Source organism: Ovis canadensis, chromosome 25, assembly GCF_042477335.2.
Source record: "Ovis canadensis isolate MfBH-ARS-UI-01 breed Bighorn chromosome 25, ARS-UI_OviCan_v2, whole genome shotgun sequence".
Taxonomy (NCBI): Eukaryota; Metazoa; Chordata; class Mammalia; order Artiodactyla; family Bovidae; genus Ovis; species Ovis canadensis.
The window spans coordinates 46,731,816-46,759,494 of NC_091269.1; the positions used below are offsets into that span (position 1 = coordinate 46,731,816).

Genomic DNA, 27,679 nt, shown 5'->3' on the forward strand with positions numbered 1-27,679 from the left:
AAGAAAACCACACATGGCAACTAGAGGGTCAGCCCCCTGCTCACAGCAACCAGAGTAAGCCTGCCCAAAGCAAAGACCCAGAACAGCCAAAAATAAAATCAATGAATAAAATTATTTTTAAAAATCGACATAAACTCTCATTTCACTAGGTAAATCTGGGAGTAGGAATTCTAGGTCCTACGGTAAGCATACATAGTGGTGGTGCTTTAGTGGTTTAGTCGCTAAGTCATGGCCAACTCTTTTGCAATCCCATGGACTGTAGCCTGACAGGCTCCTCTGTGCATGAGATTTTGCAGGCAAGAATACTGGAGTGCCATTCCCTTCTCCAGGGGATCTTCCTAACCCAGAGATCGAACCCAGTCTCCCATATTGCAGGCAGATTCTTTACCAGTTAAGCCACCAGAGAAGCCCAACTATATATATGTTTACCTTCATAAAAAACTGCCAAATGTTAAAGTCGCTACACTGTTTCCATTGCCCAAGTCAACAAATGAAAGCTCTAACTGCTCCATGGTCTCATCAGCATGTGGTATGGTTTTTTTTGTTTTTCCTTTCTTCCTTCATTTTTCTTAATGTCTTAATTTTCTCACTACTGGTTTCTTATTGTGGTTTTAACTTACAATTCTTCAATTATCAATGATGTTTAATATCTTTTGGTATATTTACTTGCTATCCATATTCCTTTTTTGGTAAAGTTTCTACTCAAATCCTTTGTCAAATTTTTAATTAGTTTGTTCACTACTATTGAATTTTTTCTGTAGATATTCTGGATATAAGTTTTTTGTTAGATATGTGATAGGAGAATATTAACTCCCAGTCTGTGACTTGTCTTCTCACTCTCATAACACTCTTTCAAACAGCGTAAGTTCTTAATTTTGATGAAGTTGAACGTAGTACTGATTTATTCATTTATGGATCATGCTTCTGGTGTCTTTTTGCTTAAAAAAAAAAAAAAAAAAACCTCTGCTTAATCTAAGGTCCAAAAGATTGTCTTATATTTTCTTCAAGTTATTTTCTAGCTTTAGGTCTTATTTTGAGATCTATGAACCATCTTGAACCAGTTTTTGCATAGACTATGGGGAGTTTTTGCGCTGAGGCTACAATTAAGAAAAATTGTCTATTTTGATGTTTGAAGGCTAACTGCCTTAAAGCCCACTTCCCTTTCCCTTTGCCCCACATCTGGATAAGTTAGTATGAAAGCCTGGCCATTCTCTCCACTATTAAAGGGAAGCTAAAATCATGAAAATCCCACACATGGGAACTATCACACTCCAAGTCACAATGAAAATTAAATCAACCACCCTATTTCACTTTTGCTTCATTCTGGACTAAACCTAAGACCTCTCCTTAAGGAATCCTTTTGCAATTGACTCAGGGAGTAAATCTTATTTCCTATTTCATATCCATTGGCACCTTTCTGTCATCTGTTCCAACATTTATACGAGTTCCTGAGCAAGGGGCTGCCCAGTGTCCAACAGAGGATATTAGATGCTCAAATAAGACAGAGTTTTTTAATATATAAACATCCAACTATTCCAGATTATCCTTTCTCTACTGAATTGCCTTAATACCCTTGTCAAAACAAACTGACCATTTTGCATGTCTGAATTCTCTATTTTGTTCCATTGATCTGTAAGTCTTTTCTCTATCTTTACTCTTGAGTATTGCAGTAATACAGTAAGTTGAAATCATGAGTCTTTCAACTTTTTTGTCTTTTTCAAAATTGTTTTACCTTTTTCTAGTTCTGTTGTTTTCCCATATCAATTTTAGAATCAGCTTGTTACTTTCTATAGGAAATCCTCTCCTCCTGAGATCTGGCTGGAATTGCACTGACTCTATTAGATGAGCTCAGGACAAATGGTTATCTTAACAATATTAACTCTTCCAATACATGAATATGGTATCTCTCTCCACTTACGTAAGTCTTCTTTGGTTTCTTCCATTAGTGCCTTGTAATTTTCATTATACAAATCTTGCACATGTCTTGTAAAGCTAATACTAAATATTTTATAAGTTTTGGTGCTATTGAGATGGTACTTTAAAATTTTTATTGCAAACTGTCCTTTATTATTATATAGAAATACAACTGATTGTTATATATTGACCTTCTATCCTTTAACCTTGCAGAATTCTCTTATTAGATATACAGCTTTTTTAAAAAAAATCTTTCTGCACAGAAAAAGATTTTCTGCACAGACATTCTGTCCATGACTAGAGCCGGTTGCTGTCCTTTGAAACACACTGTTAAAAGAATTAAAACAAGCCACAGTCTGGGAAAAAATATTTCCCTATCACATATGCAGCTATTCCACTCTTAGACATTTATGTCAGAGAAAAGAAGTATAAATTCCTCCAAAGACTTATATGTGAATGCTCATAGTAGCTTTATTTATAATAGTTAAAAGCTAAAAACCACCCAAATGACCCTCAATTAGAACATGGACAAAAACAAAGATTACAGTATATCTATACAATATAATATTACCCAACAATGAAAAGACACAAACACATAACAATATGGATGAATTTCAAAGCACTAAGTTTAAGAAGCCAGACATCCTCCCCCCACCACAAGACATACATACTATATGAGGGGTCTCAAACAGTCGGACACAACTGAATGACTGAACTGAAAGTCCTTTAATTGTTATCAGATTGATTAAAAATCTTTAATCTGATTAAAAAAGCCCAATTCAATCCCCTAGAAAATTCTCAGTGGGAAGAAAAAATGACTGGCATAAGAATTTTTACTGTGTTTCTTTTCCAAAATTAAAAAAAAGTACAGGTAGAAAGAAAACTAGTTAAGGTTTTGCTCAACAGGTAGATAAAATAAACCACAGAATTTCAGGCTTCTCTTCACAATATTTACAATGAATAGCTCAAGTGCCCAACAAGAAAAAAAGACTGAGTATATTAACTTGATATAACAGCACTATTTAAATGAAAAATATGCAAACCAAAACACAGACATTTATATAAAACACTAAGCAGGAAGTTTAAGAAGTCCAAGAGAGTACTCATTCACTGATGACAACTATGTAAGAAACATAAATCTCTACACTATATTGCTTTTGTCAATGTACAACCAAATGCACTAATAGTCACACTGATCATTCAAACAACATCAGGAAAAGGAATGTTTTTCATTATATCAAGTTCAAAACTGTTGGAGTAAATGTAATGAAATCCTTTGAGTTTCATTAGTTTTTACTGAAGCACAATTATTTGACTAGAAAAAACTAATGAGAGAATAGCTTTAATTTATACAAATTTTAATTGGGTAGAAACATAAACGAAGCTTTAACTAATGAAGCTTTCACAAAACCACATACCCACTTTATTTGGCTTGTCTCATATATTCATTTACTATACACACACACACACACACACATTCATACCTTATAATTTAATTGTAAGATTCAAGATCTTAGGACTTCCCTGGTGGTCCAGTGGCTAAGACTCCAAGCTCCCAATGCAGGAGGCCCACTGGGTTCCATCCATGGTCAGGGAACTAGATCCCACATACCACAACTAAGAGTTTGCATGGCACAATGGCCTGGTGCAGCCAAATACACAAATATTTTTTAAAAAGATTCAAGATCTCACTGTAAGAAGAGCAATAAAGTGTAATGCCAAGGGTCTATGCAATTTATCTTTCTTTACCTTCAAGCATTTTCCACTTTTAGAGCAGAACCAAAGATATGTTACAATATGTAAGGGGGTGAGGGGAGGCCAATATGATATATAATAACCCAGGCAATTAAGCAATTCAACAATTTTCCAACCAACTTATTCACTTTGTTAAAAACTCTTCTCTGCACAGTTGTTCAGTCATGTCAGACTTTTTGTGACCCTTCGGACTGTAGCCCACCAGGCTCCTCTGTCCAGGGAATTTCTCAGGCAAGAATACTGGAGCGGGTTGCCATTTCCTCCTCCGGGGGATCATTCCCAACCCAGGAAATGAACCCCTGTCTCCTGCACTGCAGTCGGATTCTTTACCATTGAGCCATCCAGGAAGCCCTAAAAACTCTTTTAGCCAAAGTTTACTAGCGTAATCTATACAGTCAAGGCCAGTCAGACATAAAGCCTAGATCTATTTTCAAAAATATTCAAGAAATCCTGCCTCAAGATACCTAGATGCCTTTATTCCGTATCTCTCTTTACTTTTTAGTTCTTAACAGGGTTAGGGTTTTTAGAATTTACAGATGCACTTACTGAGGGAGAGAATTTCTGTAAATGGTGATTAAAATTCCACACTGATATGTGTACTTACATTTTCAGACCCAGAGTCCACACCTTCTATCAGATTTCCAATGGACTTCACGACCACAAAAGAGGTTGAGAACTACTACTATGAATCGCACAGGGTTAGTTCAAATGTAAGTGATGTAACTATATTTCTCCCAGTTGATAACTGCTAAGTAAAATAAGGCATTCTGTTCACAGAAGTGAAGGCTCACAAGTTTTAGGCTGCATCCATGGAATAAAAGCAGGAGCTCAAACCTATCTGCCCTATGAAAGATACTGCTTGTCAGTATACAACCCACTCTAAGGTAATAGAAAAGGTTAACATCTCCTTACCAAAAAGCCAAGATTCACCTGCAACAACCTGCACTACTCTAGTAATACACAGCTTTTTTTTCATTAGTCTTTTACACTAATTTTTTCTGCAATAATTAAAAGTACATTTTCACTTTTTTCACTATTTTAATTACCAAAATGGCAAATACAATTATCCGCTTACCAAAATCCTTGATTTTCAGTACTTCAAAATAAAACTCATAAGATATGATATGTAAGCTATCAAAGGAAATAGCATTCTTCACCTAAAGACACAAAGTAGCCCTTTTCTTAGTAACTAGTTAAATCTATAAGAATCATTTGCCATCAGACATCTAAAATACTGACAGGACTTAAGGCATAATGTACTAAAACCAAAACTGACAGGACTTTCAAAGCTAAATAACAGGACTTCCCTGGTGGTCCAGTAGTTAAGAATCCGATTACCAATGCAAGGGACCTGGGTTTGATCCCTGGTCTGGAAATATCTCACATGTGGAGGAGTAACTAAGCCCATGTGCCAAACGACTCAAACCCCTGCAGAGCACTGTGCTCTCCAAGAGAAGCCACCGCTATAAAAAGACTGTGCAGGCAACTAGAGAGTAGTCCCTGCTCACCACAATTAAAGAAAGTCCATGGGCAGAAAGGGCGAGCCAGCACAGCCAAAAATAAATTAAAAAGTTTTAAGGTAAGTAATAAAACTTACGCTTCCCACGGGGGGTGGGGGGAAGGTAAAATATGAAGTTCATCCTTAAGATTAGGAATTACATTCACAGGCTAAAAGTGTCAAAGTTTAAAAAAAAAATCACTGAGTGTCTAAATTTTAAATCAAGGGAAAAACCCTTATTCAAGGTTGTTCACTTTCAGCTTCTTAAATATTTCTTGCTTATCATATCCATTTTTTCCATAGATATTTGATCAGAAAAATCCCTTTTAAGTGTTTCATAAATTCCAGTATTCCCGCTATGAAGACTTGAATATTTCATCAGATTATTTTAAGGAAAAGACTAGCCTCATTCATAAGCTACATATAAATCTAAGAGGGGAAATAAGTTTCTTGCCAGAAACTATTAAAAAAAAGAAAAGGCAAAAGTTGATGAAAGAACACCGCTGCCACGTCTTTTCCCTTCCCCCACTCAGTAGTGGCTATTCCATTCCTTCAGAGTGCATTCCAAGGGAAAGTCCAAGAGCCACAGCTCTCAAGAGAAACCAGAAACAGTTAAGTTGAAACTGGCAAGCCTCTTTGGCCTTTTAGATCAATTTCCTAAAAGGAGATCCAGCTTCTGCTTCATCCCTTTCTTAAAGCAAACAGTGCAAAATTCCAACTCCTGTCCATTCTATCCGGAACGCCTATGTTGTTAGTGTCTACGACCTGACTGCATTTAATACATTCGATTATTTAGGAGAAACGGTCTTATGAAACCATTCCTCCCGCCCCCTTAAAAACATGCAGCTGCGGGCCATCCATGTAACTCAACTCAAACCTCTCACACAGCCACAGAATTTGATTTACTGATGTGGACTTCTAAAAGCTGCAAACTCGGCTGAGAGAAAGAGAGGGGGATGGGAAAAGCTCATGTGTCTTTAAAAAAATTTTGTGGCAGAAGAAGGAAGGAAGAAGACTAGCTTCCCTGTTCACTGGAGGATCTGACAGCCGACTTCCTCAACCTAGCTGCCCGAAACTCGCCGCCCGGGGCTACCTACCTCCAGCTGCTCAATCAGCCCGCGGCGCGCAACAGATGAGTTAAACCTGAACTTTCCCGGGTAGGTCCGCTTCCCAGACCCACGACTCCGGCAGAATAAAAATGCCCGAGCGCTTCAGCCTCGGGTCTAAGCTTTAAAAACCGCTCTCTATTGCCACATGCTAACCATCTGCGGCTGTGGAGGCCGAAAACCCTTGCATACCTCTCAGCTTTGACGGGAGGGACCCACATAGGCGAGGCGCTTGGAAAACTCAACAGGGTGATTCCTCCCCAGGAAGGAATATTCAAGAAAGTGCTGGTCCCCGGGGCGGAGACTGAGGCTGCCGCAGCCCCAGCGGTCGGGGGCGCCAACCTGCGAGGCGGTGGAAAGGGGAGCACGGAGGACTGCTAAAGGGCCTCTGGGGCTCCCAGGGGAAACGGGGCTCAGGGCGAGTCTCCAAAGAAGAAGATACTGAGGCAACAGTAGTAAACTGGGGAGCACCGTCCCCCCCCGCCCCCGAGCCATACCACAAGAGGGGGTAGGGACCACACCAGCAGAGCCATCGAGAAAGGCCACGGCTGCCCAAGGACTGCAGCCTCAGTCCCCAAGGTCGGGGGAACGTCTCACCTGGGAAGTGGCACGCGAGAGCTGCGCGTTCTCAGCACCCGGTCGCCTGCACCCGGCCGGCTACCTACTCCTTTCCCTCAGCCCGCTGGCGGCGCGACTGGGCAGCAGAGGGAGCCAGTTAGCCCTTTTATAACCTCCAGACTGCGACGGCTGCGCTGAGGAGGAGGCGACTGCAACCCTCGCTACGTGAGCTCGATCACACCAGCGGCCCGGCGTCTGCGCAGGCGCCCAGCCCCGGCCCTCTCCGCCCCTACCCGTGGCCCACGGCCCACGCCCCGGACTCCTCACCAGGCTGTGGAGTCTGAGGCCGAGAGGAGGGACCGGCGGGCGGGCCTGGGATGTAACGCGCCTGCGCGGGGCTCTCACCACGCCACCGTCTCCATGGTTACCTGGGATTTGCGCTGCTTCTTTCAACAGGTTGTTTAGAGCCTGAATTTTGGGATCAGCCCCTCAATCAGGCCTGAGCGACGAAACCACCAGCGAGGAAATGTCTTAAATGTGAGAAGAGGAACAAGAGGAACATGGAAGCATAGAAAATAAAGCAGAAAAGAATAAGTATCGGGTGGAAAATAACAGTATATTCTGTCTTGGTGTCTTGGCCCTGAGGCTGTTTGCTTTACCTACCTACACTCATTTTATGTGTATCTTGTTCCATCGCACATCTTTATACTTAATCAATAGATAACGGACTGCACGCTCTGGAGATTTTCTGGGTTCAATTTCTGGCTCAGTCATTGATCTCTCTGTATCTCTGCTGCTGCTGCTGCTGCTAAGTCGCTTCAGTCGTGTCCGACTCTGTGCGACCCCATAGACGGCAGCCCGCCAGGCTCCCCCGTCCCTAGGATTCTCCAGGCAAGAGTACTGGAGTGGGTTGCCATTTCCTTCTCCAATGCATGAAAGTGAAAAGTGAAAGTGAAGTCGCTCCGTCGTGTCCGACTCTTAGCGACCCCATGGACTGCAGCCCACCAGGCTCTGCCATCCCTGGGATTCTCCAGGCAAGAGTACTGGAGTGGGCTGCCATTGCCTTCTCTGTCTCTGTATCTCAGTTTCCTGCAAAATGAGAATGACAAATAGGTACCTCATAGTACCTACCTCGTAGTTGTGAGGATTAAATGAGATGATGTATGTAAAGCACTTAGAACATGCTTAGCACACAGAACGGAGAAGGACATGGCACCCCACTCCAGTACTCTTGCCTGGCAAATCCCATGGACCGAGGAGCCTGGAAGGCTGCAGTCCATGGGGTCGCTGAGGGTTGGACATGACTGAGCGACTTCACTTCACTTTTCACTTTCACGCATTGGAGAAGGAAATGGTAACCCACTCCAGTGTTCTTGCCTGGAGAATCCTAGGGACGGGGGAGCCTGTTGGGCTGCCGTCTATGGGGTCGCACAGAGTCGGAAACGACTGAAGCGACGCAGCAGCAGCACACAGAAAGGACTTGGTAATTATTAGATGGTGTTGTAGTATATAAGGAACCCAGTCTTGTGACTGGTCTTCGTTTAACATTTCCCTTCGCTATTATATTCCTAAAAAAAGTCTTAACTGTCTGGAAGCAGACAATGAAAGAAATATTTTTTCCCTTGTCAGTGAAAGGAAAAAAGACTTCTCTAAGACTTGTTAGTCATTAAAAATTGTTTCTAAAGTTTTCCATGAATGAGAAACAGCACAGCAATAATTAAAGTTTAACTCTTATCTAGGAGGTGGGGTTGATTATACAGATACAGAAATAATCCTAGACAGGGTACTTAGGGAACATTAGGCAACCCAAAGGAAATACAGTGAAAAATATAGTGAACCACTAATCAGCGGTTCTCAGAGTGTGGTCAGGGAATTCACAGGAAAAAAATCACTTCATACTAAAAGTTTATTTGCCTTTTTCATGCTAATGAAAGTACAATGGGGTTTTCCAGAGACTACATGTCCTGGGATATTGCAACAGAGTGCACACAGAAGAATAGAATCTTCTATTAGGTCAGATATTTAAAGAGATCTGCAGAAATGTAAAGTAATGCCACTCTTCTCACTAATTCTTTTTGCTCTGGGAAACAGTTATTTTTTGTTTAAAAGTACTTTAACATGTACATGCTAAGTTGCTTGAGTCATGTCTGACTCTGAACCTGTATGGACTGTAGCCTGCCAGGCTTCTCTGTCCATAGAATTTTCTAGGCAAGAATACTGGAGTGGGATGCCATGCCCTTCTCCAGGGGATCTTACTGACCCAGGGATTGAATCCCTGTCTCCTGCATTGGCAGGTGGGTTCTTTACCAATAGCGCCACCTGGAAACCTTGTTAACATGTAGTGAAAGTGAAAGTCACTCAGTCGTGTCCAACTCTTTGTGACCCCATGGACTATACAGTCCATGGAATTCTCCAGACCAGAATGGAGTGGGTAGCCTTTCCCTTCTCCAGGGGATCTTCCCAACCTAAGGATCCAAACCAAGTGAAAGTGAAGTCACTCAGTCATGTCCGAGTCTGCGACCCCATGGACTGTAGCCTACCAGACTCCTCTGTCCATGAGATTCTCCAGGCAAGAATACTGGAGGGGGTTACCATTTCCTTCTCCAGGGGATCTTCCCGACCCAGGGATCGAACCCGGGTCTCCTGCATTGGAGTCAGACACTTTAACCTCTGAGCCACCAGGGAAGCCCAAGTCTCCCATTAACATGTAACCACATTATTATTGTTGTTTTTAAATGATTTAAATAAACAAACATTTTGCATGTTTGTTTTAACTGCTGATATAGTCATTTTTGATAGATATCCACATAAAAGCATTTTGGAGTTCTCAATACTTTTTAGGAGCATGAAGTGGTTATGAGATCAAAGAGTTTGAGAACCACTAGTCTAAACAAAAAGCAGGGAGCCCTTTGACCTAAAGGGCAAGGCAAAGATCTTTTCCTTAAATCTTGGTCTCAAGTAAAGCTATAATCAGTGGTATCCACTGGCCCTATATAGAGCAGAAAATCCTGAAAACTGCAATTTACCCTGTAAATAAAATGACTCCAGACCTTGAGGCAGATTTAGTGAAGCTAAGAAGTCTCAGCTTTAGGGGGACTTCATTTGCAGTAGCCCTTTCCAAGACCCTGGAAGAGACTTAGCAAGATGCTCACACAGTCTTATGCTTTTGTAAAATTTGTGAAAGTAAAAATTTAAACTGCCGTCTTTAGACTGCTACTTCTCTTCTCACTGATCTCCCTCCGTCACACTTAACTTTGTCTAGTGCTGCAGTGGCTAGAAGGCATTTTTATAATTTAACTGAAGGGAACTTCAGTTAGAATACATTTGGTTTGAGTTTAGTGGGATTTATTTCTGTAATTTACAGTCACTCCCATGTATAGTTAAGCTATTTTCAGCTGTCCCATTGTAGGAGTGGCATCCAAGAATACGCCTACCACCCATTGTTCTGACCTGCCCAGCACTATAAAACAAAGGTACAGGGTCAGACTCTAAACAGTAAGAAATTCTTCCAATTATTGGATGTATAAAATTTTAATTAAAGATTTAGTGCTTATCAATGCTTAACCAATAAAAGTAAGTAAGTGGGTTTTTGGGGGGCAGAATTTAATTAGGATATCCATAACGAACTGGTTAGAATGTCATCAGTTTAAAGAAAACTGATGTGCCCTGAACACTTTAAAGTCATACAAATAACCTTATTGGGTTTTTCCCAAATGTGACAACAATCCTAAAAATTTACATGACATTATCAGAACTATGAAGCTGAAACTTCTTACCTATCCCTATTAATTATCATTTGGTTGCCCAAAAAGGACACTTCATATCAAGTCTACATATGACCACCCACATCGTCATCCTTGTGTAGTTAAAACGAAGAGGCAGATACTTTGTGGGGTAGAAAAGACAGGAATCCCCTCTGAACGGTCAAACGTTAGAGTGGAGGTAAACCTCCACTGGCTTCCCCAGGAGGTCAGCAGTAAAGAATCTGGTTGCAATGCAAAGACATAGGAGATGCAGGTTCAATCCCTGGGCGGGGAAGATGCCCTGGAGAGGGGCATGGCAACCCATGCCAGTATTCTTGTCTGGAGAATCCCATGGACTGAGGAGCTTGGTGGGCTACCTAGGTCAAAGGATCAGACACAACTGAGCACACACGTACGTAAGCCTCCATTAAATCTCTTCTTTTACTTCTGAAAAATTCATCAATCAAATATTTATTTTAAAAATATTTAAAGTCCTATATTCTCAGGAAAAGCCTATTATGTAGCCACTGTAACCGCTAATGAGCAGAAGTGATTTTAAACTCAGTTAATAGAAAAATGGCCACTCAACCTTGAGAACAAGCTTCTGAAAAATCAGCCAGTCATTGACAGCCTCCCACTTTTAAAATTAACCAGACAGCAACAGCTTTACTCTCATGAACACATCTCTGAATTGTCAACAGTCTCTCCAGCAGAGTAATCATGCTTCCATGGCTGACGTCAACCCACTTTAACCTCTGAAAATCAGCCAATCCCTGAACTCCATCTTTCACAAAACCTAGATACGATCAGCAGAGGGAATGTGTCAAACAAGTATAGTGTTTTTCTAACATAGAAAGTAATAAGTCAAGTTTTTATTTCACATTTTGAATGATGGTTTCTTCCCTTGACACTGAGCACTTGTGTGCCCAACAAAAAAGGCAGCCATAACAGAAGATACCGACCCTGCTATTAAAGGCATTCATACATATGAAACAATTAGAAATTATCTGATAGAGTGAATAAATGTTGACTATATTGTGAGGATAAGATACTACATACTTGGAGACACTGCTTTGAAAAGCATGTGCTCTCCTCACTTGCTGCAAGTAATAAATTTTTCCTTCTCTGGAAAATAAAAAATAAAATAACCTTGAGAGGAGACTGAATAAAGTTAAATTTGATAAAATAGATAATGGTGGGTAGGTTCTTTAGCAGCAGTTAAGATGATGGAAGCAATATTTTAGCAATATTATGCTATGTGAATTAGAAGAAAGTGATATCTAGATTAGTAATCCAAGATTCACTGAGTAAATATTTGTGGAAGGCCTACAATTGTGTCCAAGACACTGTCTACTGCACTGTGGAAGATCAAACTTTAATTAAGACAGTCTCTGCTTTTAAAGAGTTTATAAACTTATTGGATAGAGTTAAAACCTGCACTTGTGGCAGTGGGAATTCATTCATCCAATAAAGATTTCCCTATATGAGCCAAATAATGCTAAGCGCTGGGAATGTTTCCTGCTATTATAGAACTTGGGGTCCTTTTAAGGAAATGAGCAGTACACTTAAATAAATAAGTGAATAAACAAAAGTGACAAGGAAAATGACCAGATGCTATGAGAAAGAATAATGGAAAACAGTAATAGGAAGGACATAATTTAGATTCATAGCACAGGGGAAGTGTCTCTGAAGTGACATAAACTGAGATCTGAGTTAGCCAGCCACAGTATGTGAGTAAGAACAATCTTTTCATTCTTATTCACGTAAGAGAGAGGACAGGTTGTGTGAGAATCGTGTTGCAGGAAAAAGCTTGGTGCATTTGAGAAGCGAAAAGAAATTCAGTGTGATTGTAGAGCAATAAGCAAGGGAGAAACTGGTATGATCGGTATGCAAAGGCTCAGTCAGTGGGGCCTGCTTAGTACTGGAACAAGTACAATGGGAAAGCATTGAAGTATTCAAACAGGGCAGTAATGTTATGTTATTTACTGTGAACAAAGTAAAAACACAATGTAAAAACATATGAGTTTTCTATGTCACTGGGGGTGGGATGAGCCTTGGAACAAGGAGTGATAGGGACTTCCTCCTAATCTTGACTAAGAACATGGAAGTCAAGAGAAGAGTTATTCTAGAATGCAGCTGAAACTAGAAACCATTCCAGTCATTAGCATCCTGTCACCGTGGCACTGAGGAGAGTGGCTGCAGCAGGGTAGCCAGACCGCCTCCATCATGTGGCCTCAATAGGGACACTCACTGTAGCAGGCAGAATAATGGCCCCACAAAGATGTCCACATCTTACTCCTTAGAACCTATGAATATGTTATTTTACACAGCAAAAGAACTTCGCAGGTGTAAGTAAATTAAGGACCCTTATATGGGGAGACTAGCCCAGATTATCCAGTTGGGCCCAATCTGATTAAATAAATTCTTTAAGGCTGAGAACGTTTTCTTGCCCTGATCAGAGAAGGACATGAGGGTGGAAGCAAAGTGAGATATTCGATATGTTGCTGATTTGAAGATAGAGAGAGGGGCACCGTGAGTCGAGAGATGTAGGAAAGTAGCAAAGAATTACCTCTAGAAAGAAGAAAAGAGTTGGATTCTTCTCTACAGCCTCCAAAAAGAGACACAGCCCTGACAATACTTTTTTTAATCTTGAGCCCAATGAGAGCACTGTCAGAGTGATAACCTATAGAACTGTAGGAGAATAAATTTATATTGTTTAAGCCATCAGATTTGTGGTAATTTGTCATAGCAGCAATAAGAAACTGATATACCTACATATATGATCACAATGAAACAATGTCTGAAGATTATGACATTTCTCAAGGGTCAGAGTAAATTTCCCAATGTTCTCTCTTAGAGGTGAATGCAGTTATTAGGACTGACCCTTTACACCAGATAAACATTCTTGAAATCAGGGAAATCGTCTGAGGAAGAGGACTCCAGAAAATAAGAAAGATCTTCTCTCAAAAAGCACAATAGGAGTATTAAGACCTCTAATTTTAATACTAAGAGGCATATGACCTACTCATGTTTTGCTCTCAAAAAGCAAGACGTGTGAATTACATAAAAACTGTGCCAGGGTCTTTAGTTTGGAAAACTGGCCAAATAGTGGTTATCAACACACAAAATAAGGAAGTTGGGAAAGTGAGCTGAATTTGTAGAAAAAATGAAGAATTTGATTCTGAATCTTAATGGATTTGAAATGACAGAGACCATCATAGGCTACATACTTACTCTACTAATTAATAACCAGTTTGTGAATATTAAGCAGATTTCCACAACACAACAGGAACTGATACAAGTGCTAAAATTCTGACTTTTTATCTAGCTGCAGTTCTAATTTAAAATTAATCTGGTTTCTTTAGATTTAATTCTGCTCAACTTGAGTCAAGCACATTTTAACTGTTCATATCCCTCTGCTGTTGGCTGAGAAGGCAGGGTTACCTCCCCATGGCGTTCATTCATGTTGTCCACCAACTGGTTCTAGGGCTTTTCTCTTCCCAGACAGATCTGCTCTTCACATTCTCTGAAGTTACTTGTGGCCAACTAATTTGCTTTGGTCGATTAAGACAACATATTTGAAAGTCAGAATGTGTTTCACCATGTTCCCAACCCTCTGTTGCAGTTACCACAGAAGCTGTGTCAAGATGAAATCTTCATCAGTCTTCGTCTCTGAGTTCCTACAATGAACAGAGCCCCAAAGTTACACTGAATGTATAACTTGTGTGAAAAATAAACATTATAGAATGTTAAGTTAGAGTTGTTTATAATCATAGCATTACTCTCTTAACTTACTTACTGCTTAAACAAGGCAAGCCAAACTTTTCCTTTACAGTACCTATTACTAGAATTATACTTATTAGTTATATTTTTACCTAGAATGGACACTGTGGGTTGCCTACCTAGTATTCATTCTTCCCTTCACCAACTTTATTAAGACTTTCCAAATTATCCAGGCTTTCAGTTTAGGTGTGACTTGTACTTCTGCTTAGGATGTAAAAACCTGCAAGGAATTCTGCTTCCACCTCTACAGTGCGAAAAAAAAATCAGATAATCTACAAAATCATAAATGTTCTTCAGCAGATCAGAGAGCACAGGTTGCAAGGCAATCAAGTAACCTGAGTTCCAAAGAGTGACGGGACACAAAGTTTAGGTCTTTGAAGAGTTAAGAAAAAAACCCAGCAAAAATTTTAACAAATTGTGGAAGTCCCAGTGTTATCAGTTTGGCGCCTCAAGCACAAGGGGAGATTGTACTACTAGTTCTTCCCACCAGCTTGCTGCTGCTGCTGCTAAGTTGCTTCAGTCGTGTCTGACTCTGTGCGACCCCATAGACGTCAGCCCACCAGGCTCTGCCGTCCCTGGGATTCTCCAGGCAAGATCCCACCAGCGTAGTGGTGCTCAAATGAAAGACTGGGAGTAGGGCAGAAGAGCACAGAGCTGCACTGAATGGCGCAAACCTTTTCCCCCAGGATCTTCTGTCTTATGAAGCAAACGTCTTAAGCCCCTGGAGAAGTGGCAGGAAATCCTTTGCTCCCCAGGGCACAGGTAAAGATTCCTTGTGGATGGAAAAACTGTAGAACAGCCCTCTATTCTTAGGGGAGAGGCAGGAGACTCTCTTGGACCCTGGATCCCTCACTGATGACAAGCTGAGGTCTACTATTGCTGAGCGAGAGGCAGGAAGCTCTTGGCCAAGAGCAACCATGAAAGGCTGAGGTGGCTGCCTTTCGAGAGACTGAAAAAGTCCTAGCTCCCGAGGTCCAGGCACACAGGGCCTGCCTAAGACTGAGACTGGACCAGAGGACAGAGAACCTCCACACAAACTCAGAGAGCAGAGAGTTAGAGACAGTGTGCTGAGGCTGTAGAGAGAGAGCTCCTCTGTGGCGTAAGAATGCAGAGACAACTGAAAGTCAAGGGGGAAGCAGGAGCACAGAAAAACTCTCTGGCACCCCAGCCCCCACACTACGTAGGCACAGGGACACAGCTTCTTCCTCCTGAAGGAATTTGAAGGCTGTGCTATATAACAAAAGCAACTATAGCAACAACAAAGCTTCAGCTCAGCTCAGCTCCTCATCAGATGGACAGCCTGACAGAAGAAGAGATATGTTCATTGCAAGGTGCGGGCACAATTTATCAAAAAATAAAACTGTGCTACACACAATGTCCAGCATTCATTAGAAAACCATTAGACACACAAAACAGTTAAAAAATCCACTGTCAGGAGAAAAGGCACTCAATAGGCATGGATTCAGAGATAAGCCAGATGTTCAAACTATCAGATAAGGACTGACTAGCTTAAAAAAAAAAGTTAACAACATGCATGAACAAATGGGGGATTTCAGTTGAGAGACGAAAATTACAACAAATAGATGAATTGAGGCCAATTAATAAAGAGTTTCCCAATATTAAGCAAATTGGCTAACTTGAATTTTGCTTACTCATTCATTCATTTCTTCAATAACTAGTATTATTTTAATCCTCCCCCAAAGTTTTAAATAAATAAAAACAGAAATAGTCAAATGAAATGCTAGGGAGGAAAATCCCATGATATTTAGAGACAATTCTGATGAAATCATTGGTTATTCAACACAGCTGAAAAAAAGATCAAGTCATCCAACTCAATAAATCAAGTGGGAAAAAAGTGAAAAACAAATAAAACATCCAAAGCTGTTGGATCAAATAATCCAACATATATGTAGCTGGAGTCTCAGAAGAAGAGAGACAAAATGGGGCTTTAGAAATATTTGCAGAGATGATGGCAGAAAACACTCCAAGAGCAATAAAATATATTAAACTGCAGATCAAAGAAACTGCTCTCCAAAATCAGGGGTGGCCCCTCACCCTGATAAACCTGATTCATATCAGTAATATCACAGTCTGTCTTGCCACAGTGATTGGTTTAGGGATGGGCACTTAACTCAGGCCAATTCATGTCAATTCATGACATTCCTTCGACTGCAGGAATTGTTTGGTTAGGGGATTATAACCTAAACTGACCCAAATACAGTGAAGACCAATACTTCTGCTTCGAGGCTGAGTGGACATACTGCCTGGATAGTAACAAGAAAGTAAATAGCCCCCAAGATCTTTTAGCCATTCTTTGACCATGAAGGAAGCCAACTTGAGGACAAAGACAGCTCATGAAATAGGTAAGAGGTGAGAGAAACAGAGTAAAACCTCAATACAGTGGTATCTGAGCCTTGAACTTCAGTTGGATATTTTAGCTGTGCAAGCTAATGGGTTCCTTTGCTGTTTAAGCAAATTAAATTTGCATTTTATCAAATTTCAGTTGCAAGTAACTAAGCAAGTAACTCATGCAGTACCCTATATGAGTATGATTCATTGTAGAGAAGGCTCCAACTCATCTCTTAACTGTTCTCTGGTTTTGAACCAAATTTCTAATTCCCAAAGGATATGTACTCGTTTTCCAAGAGGAAAACAATGATGTCAAGAGAATACTGCCTGTTACCAAGTAACTGGTATAACTGGAAACCTATTTTAGTCAACACTTATTCATTCATTCAACAAATATTTACTGAGGATCTACTATTTCAGGCATTTTATCAGGTATTAGAAATAAGACAGGGTTGTTTCTTAATTTTCTCTGTGAACAATTTATTGATAGCATGAAAGCTGTTTCAGCCTTCATTTGCACTTCCTTTTGCATGTTCTGTTATCTTTCCTTAGCAATGTATATAACTCATTGAATATAAATAGCTTAAGTCCTAAATATTAAATATTTTCAAGTGCTATAGTTTACAGGAGAATATCCAACAGCTATTCTGTCAAGCATGGAAAATGTATGCAAAATTTTTTAATAGTTTACTGAAAACAATAAGTTACACTTCAGAAGAATGCTTCTGTGTATAAACAAATAGCATCTGCCTTGACTGTCAGAAAGATTTGTGGAGCTTGACTAGTCCAAGTATTTCTTTGACCCAAATGAGCTTGTCAGGAACTCAAACAAACCAGAGAAGAATGCCAGAAATTCTAACTTTATTTGATGAAGTGAGAGTCAAGAGTTTAGGACCTGAAATTCATTCAGTCACAGAATTATAGTATTTTTCAGGAAGAAAAACTTTTGTTCTGGAAAGAGCACTAGTAGATTCAATGAACCCAAGTTCTTGTGCATCATTAACAGTACAGCAAGGTGTCCCTGAGTGAACCCCTTTTACTTTTATGCTGAAATTTCTTCATTCAGCAAACGGCCATAATGATATTTCCCCTATCAACTACTCAAAGACATATGAGAATCAACTGAGATGGCTGTTTTGAAAGTTCTTGTGAAAGTATGAAATACTATATTAATATGAGTAATCATCATTGCACGGTATATAGTATAAAACTGTGTGAGGTTTTGTTTTCTCATTTTTTTTTAGTCATAGAACCAATTTGGTGAATTTTATACCTGTTTTGATGACTTTGAAAATAATTATGAACAATAAATTTTATGAAATGCAAGCAGTAAATACAAGGATGCTTACATACAGCATCTATAAGTAGTCTATGGTTAATGTTAGTTCTTAAGTCAATCCTGAAGTTAAAGAACACTGCTTCCTGCGCTATACCAATTTAAGAAATACTTCTAATAGAGCTACCATGGAGGATTGAGTGCACTAGTAGTCCCAGTTCTTCCCTACTTCCTCTATCCACTTGTGTAGTAAAACAATGTTACCAATTTAAGGTCTGCTTATAATCTCATACCTGATAAGAGTGTCTACTTGGCTCAGGGTATTAGGTCATAGTGGCTAGCCTACCAATGTGATTTAGAGTAGGGATTGGCCATACCCAGTAGTCTTCGAGTACGGGGTGGCCACACCAAAAAGACCAACAATGTGATTTAGGGTGGGGGCTTTAGGAGAGGGAGCCCCCAGAAAATTCGGGACACCAACACTCCAGGGAGTCTCCCTGATTGGCAACATGCTGTATTTGTTGTCATGCACTGATGCTGGGAAAATAATGCATTCCGAGTCTATGAGAAATATCAGTAACCTCAGATATGCCCATGACACCACCCATAGGGCAGAAAGGGAAGAACTAAAGAGCCTCTTGATGAAAGTGAAAGAAGAGAGTGAAAAAGTTGGCTTAAAGCTCAACATTCAGAAAACGAAGATCATGGCATCCAGTTTCATCACTTCATGGCAAATAGTTGGGGAAATAGTGGAAACAGTGGCTGACTTTATTTTGGGGGGCTCCAAAATCACTGCAGATGTTGACTGTAGTCATGAAATTAAAAGACGCTTACTCCTTGGAAGGAAAGTTATGACCAACCTAGACAGCATATGAAAAAGCAGAGACATTACTTTGCCAACAAAGGTCCGTCTAGTCAAGGCTATGATTTTTCCAGTGGTCACGTATAGTTGGACTATAAAGAAAGCTGAGCACCAAAGAATTGATGCTTTTGAACTGTGGTGTTGGAGAAGACTCTTGAGAGTTCATTGGACTGAAAGGAGATCCAACCAGTCCATCCTAAAGGAGATCAGTCCTCGGTGTTCATTGGAAGGACTGATCTTGAAGCTGAAACCCCAAAACTTTGGGCAGCTGACTCATTTGAAAAGACCCTGATGCTGGGAAAGATTGAGGACAGGAGGAAAAGGGGACGACAGAGGATGGGATGGTTGGATGGCATCACTGACTCAATTGACATGAGTTTGGGTGGGCTGCGAGAGTTGATGATGGACAGGGAGGCCTGGCGTGCTGCTGTTCATGGGGTTGCAAAGAGTCAGACATGACTAAGCGACTGAACTGAACTGAACTGAGTCTATGAGGAGAAAAAAGTGGCAGTTCCACAGCTAGTATTTTCCCAGACTTCACCTTAATGTGCTTCTCCCCTCAGCTGGTTTTAATCTGTATTCTTATCCTGTAATAAGCCATCATTGTCGTTCATTCAGTCGCTCAGTCATGTCTGACTTTTTGCAACCCCGTGGACTGCAGCACACCAGGCTTCCTTGTCCTTCACCATCTCCCATTACTCAGGCTCATGGCCATGAGTCAGTGAAGCCATCCAACCATCTCATCCTCTATAATCCCCTTCTCCTGCATTCAATCTTTCAGAGCATCAGGGTCTTTTCCAATGGGTCAGTTCTTCTCATCAGGTGGCTGAAGTATTAGAGCTTCAGCATCAGTCCTCCCAATGAATATTCAAGATTGACTCCCTTTAGGATTGACTGGTTTGACCTCCTTGCTGTCCAAGGGACTCTCAAGAGTCTTCTCCAACACCACAGTTCAAAAGCATAAATTCTTCAGTGCACAGCCTTCTTCATGGTCCAACTCTCACATCCATACATGATTACTGGAAAAACCATAGCTTTGACTACATGGATTTTTGTTGGCAAAGTAACATCTCTGATTTCTAATATGCTGTCCAGTGTCTTTTCATTTCAAGGCTGCAGTCACCATCTGCAGTGATTTTGGAGCCCAAGAAGATAAAGTCTGTCACTGTTTCTGTTGTTTCTCCATCTATTGGCCATGAAGTGATGGGACCAGATGCCATGATCTTCATTTTTTGAGTGTTCTCTTTAAAGCCACCTTTTCACTCTCCTCTTTTATCTTCATCAAGATGCTCTTTAGTTCTTCTTTGCTCTCTACCGTAAGGGTGATCTCATCTGCATACCTGAGGTTATTGATATTTCTCCCAGCAATCTTGATTCCAGCTTGTGAGTCATCCAGCCCAGCATTTCACATGATGTATTCTGCATAGAAGTTAAATAAGCAGGGTGACAATATACAGCCTTGACATACTCCTTTCCCAATTGGAACCAGTCTACTGTTCCATGTACCATTCTGTTGCTTCTTGAGCTGCACACAGGTTTCTCAGGAGGCAGGTAGGGTGGTCTGGTATTCCCATCTCTTTAAATATTTTCCACAGTTTGTGCGACCCACACAATCAAAGGCTTTGGTGTAATCAATAAAGCAGAAGTAGATGTTTTTCTCAGAGAAGGCAATGGCACCCCACTCCAGTACTCTTGCCTGGAAAATCTCATGGACGGAGGAGCCTGGTAGGCTACAGTCCATGGGGTTGCTAGGAGTCGGACACGACTGAGCGACTTCACTTTCACTTTTCACTTTCATGCATTTGAGAAGGAAATGGCAACCCACTCCAGTGTTCTTGCCTGGAGAATCCCAGGGATGGGGGAGCCTGGTGGCTGCTGTCTCAGGGGTCGCACAGAGTTGGACACAACCGAAGCGACTTAGCAGCAGCAGCAGCAGCAGCAGCAGATGTTTTTCTGGAACTCTCTTGCTTTTTCAATGATCCAGCGGATGTTAGCTATTTGATCTCTGTCTCCTCTGCCTTTTCTAAATCCAGCTTGAACATCTGGAAGTTCTTGGCTCATGTACTGTTGAAGCCTAGCTTGGAGAATTCTGAGCATTTCTTTGCTAGTGTGTGAGATGAGAGCAATGGCACCCTACTCCAGTACTCTTGCCTGGAAAATCCCATGGACGGTGGAGCCTGGAAAGGTGCAGTCCATGGGGTCACTGATGGTCAGACACTACTGAGCTACTTCACTTTCACTTTTCACTTCCATGCATTGGAGAAGGAAATGGCAACCCACTCCAGTGTTCTTGCCTGGAGAATCCCAGGGACAGGGGAGCCTGGTAGGCTGCTGTCTATGGGGTCGCACAGAGTCGGACACTACTGAAGTGACTTAGCAGCTTAGCAGCAGAGATGAGAGCAATTCTGTGGTAGTTTGAGGATTCTTTGGTATTACCTTTTTTGGGGATTGAATGAAAGCAGACCTTTTCCAGTCCTAAGGCCGCTGCTGAGTTTTCCAGATTTGCTGGCATATTGACAGCAGCACTTTCACAGCATCATCTTTTAGGATTGGAAATAGTTCAGCTGGAATTCCATCACCTCCACTACCTTTGTTTGTAGTGATGCTTACTAAGGCCCACTTGACTTAGCATTCCAGGATGTCTGGCTCTAGGTGAGTGATCATGCCATCGTGGTTATCTGGGTCATGAAGATCTTTTTTGTACAGTTCTTCTGTGTATTCTTGTCACCTCTTCTTAATATCTTCTGTTTCTGTTAGGTCCATACCATTTCTGTCCTTTATTGTGCCCATTTTTGCATGAAATGTTCCCTTGGCATCTCTAATTTTCTTGAAGATATCTCTAGTCTTTCCCATTCTATTGTCTTCCTCTATTTCTTTGCATTGATCACTTAGGAAGGCTTTCTTATCTTTCCTTGCTATTGTTTGGAACTCTGCATTCAGACGGGTATATCTTTCCCTTTATCCTTTGCCTTTCGTTTCTCTTCTTTTCTTAGCTATTTGTAAGACCTCCTCAGACAACCATTTTGGCAATAAGGAGTTCATGATCTGAGACACAGTCAGCTCCCGGTCTTGTTTTTGCTGACTGTATAGAGCTTCTCCATCTTTGGCTGCAAAGAATATGATCATTCTGATTTTGGGATTGACCATCTGGTGACATCCATGTGTAGAGTCATCTCTTGTGTTGTTGGTAGAGGGTGTTTGCTATGACCAGTGCATTCTCTTGGCAAAACTCCGTTAGCCTTTGCCCTTCTTCATTTTGTATTCCAAAGCTAAACTTGCCTGTTACTTCAAATATCTCTTGACTACCTACTTTTGCATTCCAGTCCCCTACGATGAAAATGACATCTCTTTTGGTGTTAGTTCTAGAAGGTCTTATATGTCTTCATAGAACTGTTCAAATTTAGCTTCTTCAGCATTACTTGTTGGGGGCATATACTTGGGTTACTGTGATAGTGAATGGTTTGCCTTGGAAATGAACGGAAAGCATTCTGTCATTTATGAGATTGCACCCAAGTACTGTATTGCAGACTCCTTTGTTGACTATGAGGGCTACTCCATTTCTTCTAAGGGATTCTTGCCCACAGTAGTAGATATAATAATCATCTGAATTAAATTTGCCCATTCTGGTCCATTTTAGTTCACTGATTCCTAAGTTGATGTTCACTCTTGCCAACTCCTGTCTGACCACTTCCAAGTTACCTTGATTCATGGACCTAACATTCCAGGTTTCTATGCAATATTGTTCTTTACAGTATTGGACATTACTTTCACCACCAGACATGTCCACAGCTGGGCTTTATTTCTGCTTTGCCCAGCCTCTTCATTCCTTCTGGAGCTATTTCTCCACTCTTCTCCAGCAGCATATTGGGCACCTACCAACCTGGGGAGTTCATCTTTCTGTGTCATATCTTTGCCTTTTCATACTGTTCATGGGGTTCTCAAGGCAAGAATGCTGAGGTGATTTGCCATTCCCTTCTCCAGTAGACCACCTTTTGTCAGAACTCTCCACCATGACCCATCCATCTTGGGTGGCCCTACACAGCATGGCTCATACTTTCATTTAGTTAGACAAGGCTGTGATTCATGTGCTCAGTTTGGTTAGTTTTCTGTGATTGTGGTTTTCATTCTGTCTGCCCTCTGATGGATAATAAGCTATAGCCATGAGTATAATTACTTCTCAGTGAGTTTTATGAGTCCTTCTATCAAAACCGCAGATAGGGACTTTGCTGGTGTTCCAGGGGCTAAGACTTCATGTTCCCAATGCAGGGGCCCTGGGTCATATCCCTGGTCAGGGAACAAGAGCCCATATGCCTCAACTAACAGTTTACATGCTGCAACTAGTAGCGATCGCATGCTGCAACTAAGACCCAGCACAGTCAAATAAATAAATATTAAAAAAAAAAAACCCTGAGAATGATTTTGGAAACCCCTTGAAGATGCCGTTGGTATTGGAGGTAAGAATGATCTCCTGGAGCAGTGGGGGCAAGTGATCTCTTGGGGACTGTTCCTTATAACTATGTAGTTGACCTAAACCCCTCACAACATGAGACCTTGTGAAACCCTCCTATTGTAACTGTGGGCCTGACCATGTAATATGCTTTGAATGTCATGCAGGCAGAGACTTGCACATTTCCACTTGTGCTTTTACCCTCTGCCTACTCTCTGTGCTTTTACCCTCTTTCATCCTCAAAAGAATGTGCCCGTGTTAGCTTGCTAGAAAATGAGAGATACATGGAGCACAGCCAACTCACCCTCATTGTCCCAGCCAAGAACGTTTTAGATTATTCAACAGTGCAATACCCCTAAACACATAAACAAGCCTGACCAGGATCTGCAGAAGCACCTAGCCAATCACTCCAAGTATGTGAGTAATATTGTGATTTCAGGGATGTTTGCTCTGAAGTATTATTTTGACAATAGATTACTGATAACAACTACTTCTTAAGCTTCCACTGTGATATAGGAATACAGAGCATACAGATACTGTAAATCAGGAGAAACCTCCAAATTCTTTTCATCCAACACTGAAAATTTAATGACCATCTATTTGGATATTCCTTATGCTATAAAATATTAGATATTTAGGGATAGCTATAACTGAGAAATGAAATAATCACAGAAAAAATTATACTTACTTGGGAATACAACCACAGACAGTATACACTTTGTCTAATACTCAGAACCCCTTTGGATATTGGGGTAAAGATAATACTATACAAGACAATACAGAAGTGAAAGTTAACTACAATTATAACCAATTATTGGAAGACTTGCCAGACCTTTTAATTAATATGAAACTTTGATCTTTTTTAACTTTGCCAACTTTCTGATAGAATTTCCAGTGACTTCAATAAAATGGCCAGAGGTAGTTGTAAATTTTTTTTTAATTTAAAAGGGAAGAATTAAAGCAAAGAGTAACAGCTCAATTAACATGAAACAGAAACCCATACTCAGTCTACTGACTACATTATAATAACAAAAATCATGAAATCCAATTAATTTTTACTTTAGTATACCCTAAGTGGATCACAATAAACTGTGGAAAATTCTGAAAGAGATGGGAATACCAGACCACCTGAACTGCCTCTTGAGAAATCTGTATGCAGGTCAGGAAGCAACAGTCAGAACTGGACATGGAACAACAGACTGGTTCCAACTAGGAAAAGGAGTACATCAAGGCTATATATTGTCACCCTGCTTATTTAACTTCTATGCAGAGTACATCATGAGAAACGCTGGACTGGAAGAAACACAAGCTGGAATCAAGATTGCTGGGAGAAATATCAATAACCTCAGATATGCAGATGACACCACCCTTATGGCAGAAAGTGAAGAGGAGCTAAAAAGCCTCTTGATGAAAGTGAAAGTGGAGAGTGAAAAAGTTGGCTTAAAGCTCAACATTCAGAAAACGAAGATCATGGCATCTAGTCCCATCACTTCATGGGAAATAGATGGGGAAACAGTGGAAACAGTGTCAGACATTATCTTTTCGGGCTCCAAAATCACTGCAGATGGTGACTGCAGCCTTGAAAATTAAAAGACGCTTACTCCTTGGAAGAAAAGTTATGACCAACCTAGATAGCATATTCAAAAGCAGAGACATTACTTTGCCGACTAAGGTCCGTCTAGTCAAGGCTATGGTTTTTCCTGTGGTCATGTATGGATGTGAGAGTTGGACTGTGAAGAAGACTGAGCACCGAAGAATTGATGCTTTTGAAGTGTGGTGTTGGAGAAGACTCTTGAGGGTCCCTTGGACTGCAAGGAGATCCAACCAGTCCATTCTGAAGGAGATCAGCCCTGGGATTTCTTTGGAGGGAATGATGCTAAAGCTGAAGCTCCAGTACTTCAGCCACCTCATGCGAAGAGTTGACTCACTGGAAAAGACTCTGATGCTGGGAGGGATTGAGGGCAGGAGGAGAAGGGGACGACCGAGGATGAGATGGCTGGATGGCATCACGGACTTGATGGACGTGAGTCTGAGTGAACTCTGGGAGTTGGTGATGAACAGGGAGGCCTGGCGTGCTACGATTCATGGGGTCGCAAAGAGTCGGATACGACTGAGCGACTGAACTGAACTGAACTGAACTGAATTGTCCTATTTCATCTTGTCTCCCAGTGGAGACAAGTCTTAGTTTTTTTCCCCCCCTGTGTGTTAAACATTACTTCATATTTGGGGAGGTGGAAGAGAAGGAAACCCATTGTACTTTGCCCTTGAAAAGAAGCATAAAGACCTCCCAGTGTTTATGGCACCATTGGCCATGCAGACACACAGGGCCCTTTGCCAGTAGCTTAATATTTAAGGGGCCCTCATGAAACCACTTACCACCCTACTTGCTAAGATCTATTTCTTGTCTTACATGAAGTGAGACAACATCCAACTGTAAGCCTGCTTACAGAATGAACTTGCAGTTTCCCTCCAAGTTTGCTCAAGTGTCCCTGCATCCTAATGTTCACTCCTGTAACTGGTCATACACTGACTAATTGGGCTTTTGTCTCACATACGTACATGCTCACACACACAATGCGTCACGTGCATCACATACACACATGTACAAGAGTAATTAATTTTTGCTGGCAGAGACAACATATTATTCACCATTGTGTTCCCAATTCTAGCATGCTGCTTGGCACATAATAGGTTTTCAATAAGAATGTGTTCAATGAATTAATAAACATATGTATTAAATACATTGTTACTTTCCAGCAAAAGTTAGAGTAGGATTCAATGACTTGAGGCTCAATTTGTGCTCTTAAAATCGTATATGGTATTAAATTATTACATGATCAAACGAAGCCATTGCTTTGAACTTAAGCACACCCTAGGAGAGACAATTTTTACCTTATGACCAAAAAAACTATGAGGATTCTAGCTACTTACATCACATTTGTCGTATCTATTAAACATGTACTATAATTGTTAAACATAATTAATGATTTGGCTGAATATTTTAACAGTTTTATTGAGCTATAACTCAAATGACATATAACTTACCCATTTAAAGTGTGCAATTCAGTGATCTTTAGTAGGTTCACAGAATTGTGCAACCATCACCACTATCAATTTTACAACATTTTACCACTCCAAAACAACAACAAAATTGTTTCAACCAGTAGTCACTCCCCACTCTCCTCCAACACTTCCCTGATCCCTATCCATAGGAAACCTCTAAACTACTTTCTATCTCTATCGATTTGCCTATTCTAAACACTTTACGTAAATGCAATATGTGATTTTTTGTGAATAGAGTCACTTAGCATGCTTAATGCTTCGTCCATGTTTTAGTATGTATTGGTACTTCATTTCTTTATACTGCCAAATAAAATACTGTTTATGGATATACTGCATTTTGTTTTTCCCGTCATAGTTGATGGACATTTGGATTGTTTCTACTTTGGAGCTATTTTGAATGACACGGCTATTAAATTTGGTGTACAAGTTTTTGTGTGGACATATGTTTTCAGTTGTCTTGAGTATATACCCAGGAGTGGAACTGCTGGGTCATTTGGTAACTCTGTGTTTAACTTTTGGAGGAATAGCCAAACTGTTTGCCAAAGCAGCTACACCACTTACGATCCTGTAAGCAGTTTATGAGGATTCCATTTTCTCCACATCCTCACCACTCCTTGTCATTATCTGCCCTTTTGATGTGGCCTCCTTCATGGGCATAAAGTGCTATCTCATTGTGATTTTGATTTGCACATCTCTGATGGTTAATGATGTTCAGCATCTTTTCATGTCTGTATTAGTCATTTTTGTATCTTCTTTGGAGTAATATCTATGCATATCCTTTGATCATTTTAAAATTCAGTTAGTCGTCTTTTTATTATGGAATTGTAAGTGTTCTTTACATTTTTTGGATATAAGTCCCATATTAAATGTATGACTGGCAATACAGTTTTTCTTTATTTTGTGGGTGTTCTTGTCAAGTTCTTGGTGGTACTGTTTGTAGCACAAAGGTTTTTAAATTTTGGTGAAGTCCTACTTTTTATTTTGTTGTTTGTGGAAGCAAGCTACCTGTGATTTGATATGGATGCATTGTATCTGTAGATCAATTAGAGGAATATTGCCATTTCAACAAAATTAAGTCTTCCAATCTATGAACATGAGATTATTTCCAGCATTCCAATGTTTTCCAATATTTTTATTGAGTTTCCCCTCCCCATACCCAGTCAGATATAACCCAGGTCTATAGTACATTATGATAGTCAAAGGCACAATGTCTGTCTAGAGTCAGATAAGCTTGAGTTAAAATCCAGCCCTTCTACTGATTAGCTGTATAAATATGGACAAGGTATTTAACTTTTCTAAGCCTCTGTTTTCTCATCTATAAAGTG

At 40.6% G+C, this 27,679-nt stretch overlaps 1 protein-coding gene across 4 annotated transcripts in view; it reads right to left on the minus strand.

The window, feature by feature from the left end:
* P4HA1 (prolyl 4-hydroxylase subunit alpha 1) overlaps nt 1-7,189 on the minus strand; it is a 94,658-nt gene extending 87,469 nt beyond the window's left edge. The window contains exon 1 of one of the 4 annotated variants that reach the window (XM_069572027.1): nt 6,871-7,189. The gene's annotated coding sequence lies outside the window, so the exon portion shown is untranslated. Of the gene's footprint in view, nt 1-6,465; nt 6,850-6,870 lie in introns of those variants that run through there. The other 3 variants (XM_069572028.1, XM_069572030.1, XM_069572029.1) reach the window with 3 other exon arrangements.
* Nucleotides 7,190-27,679: the final 20,490 nt, after the last annotated feature.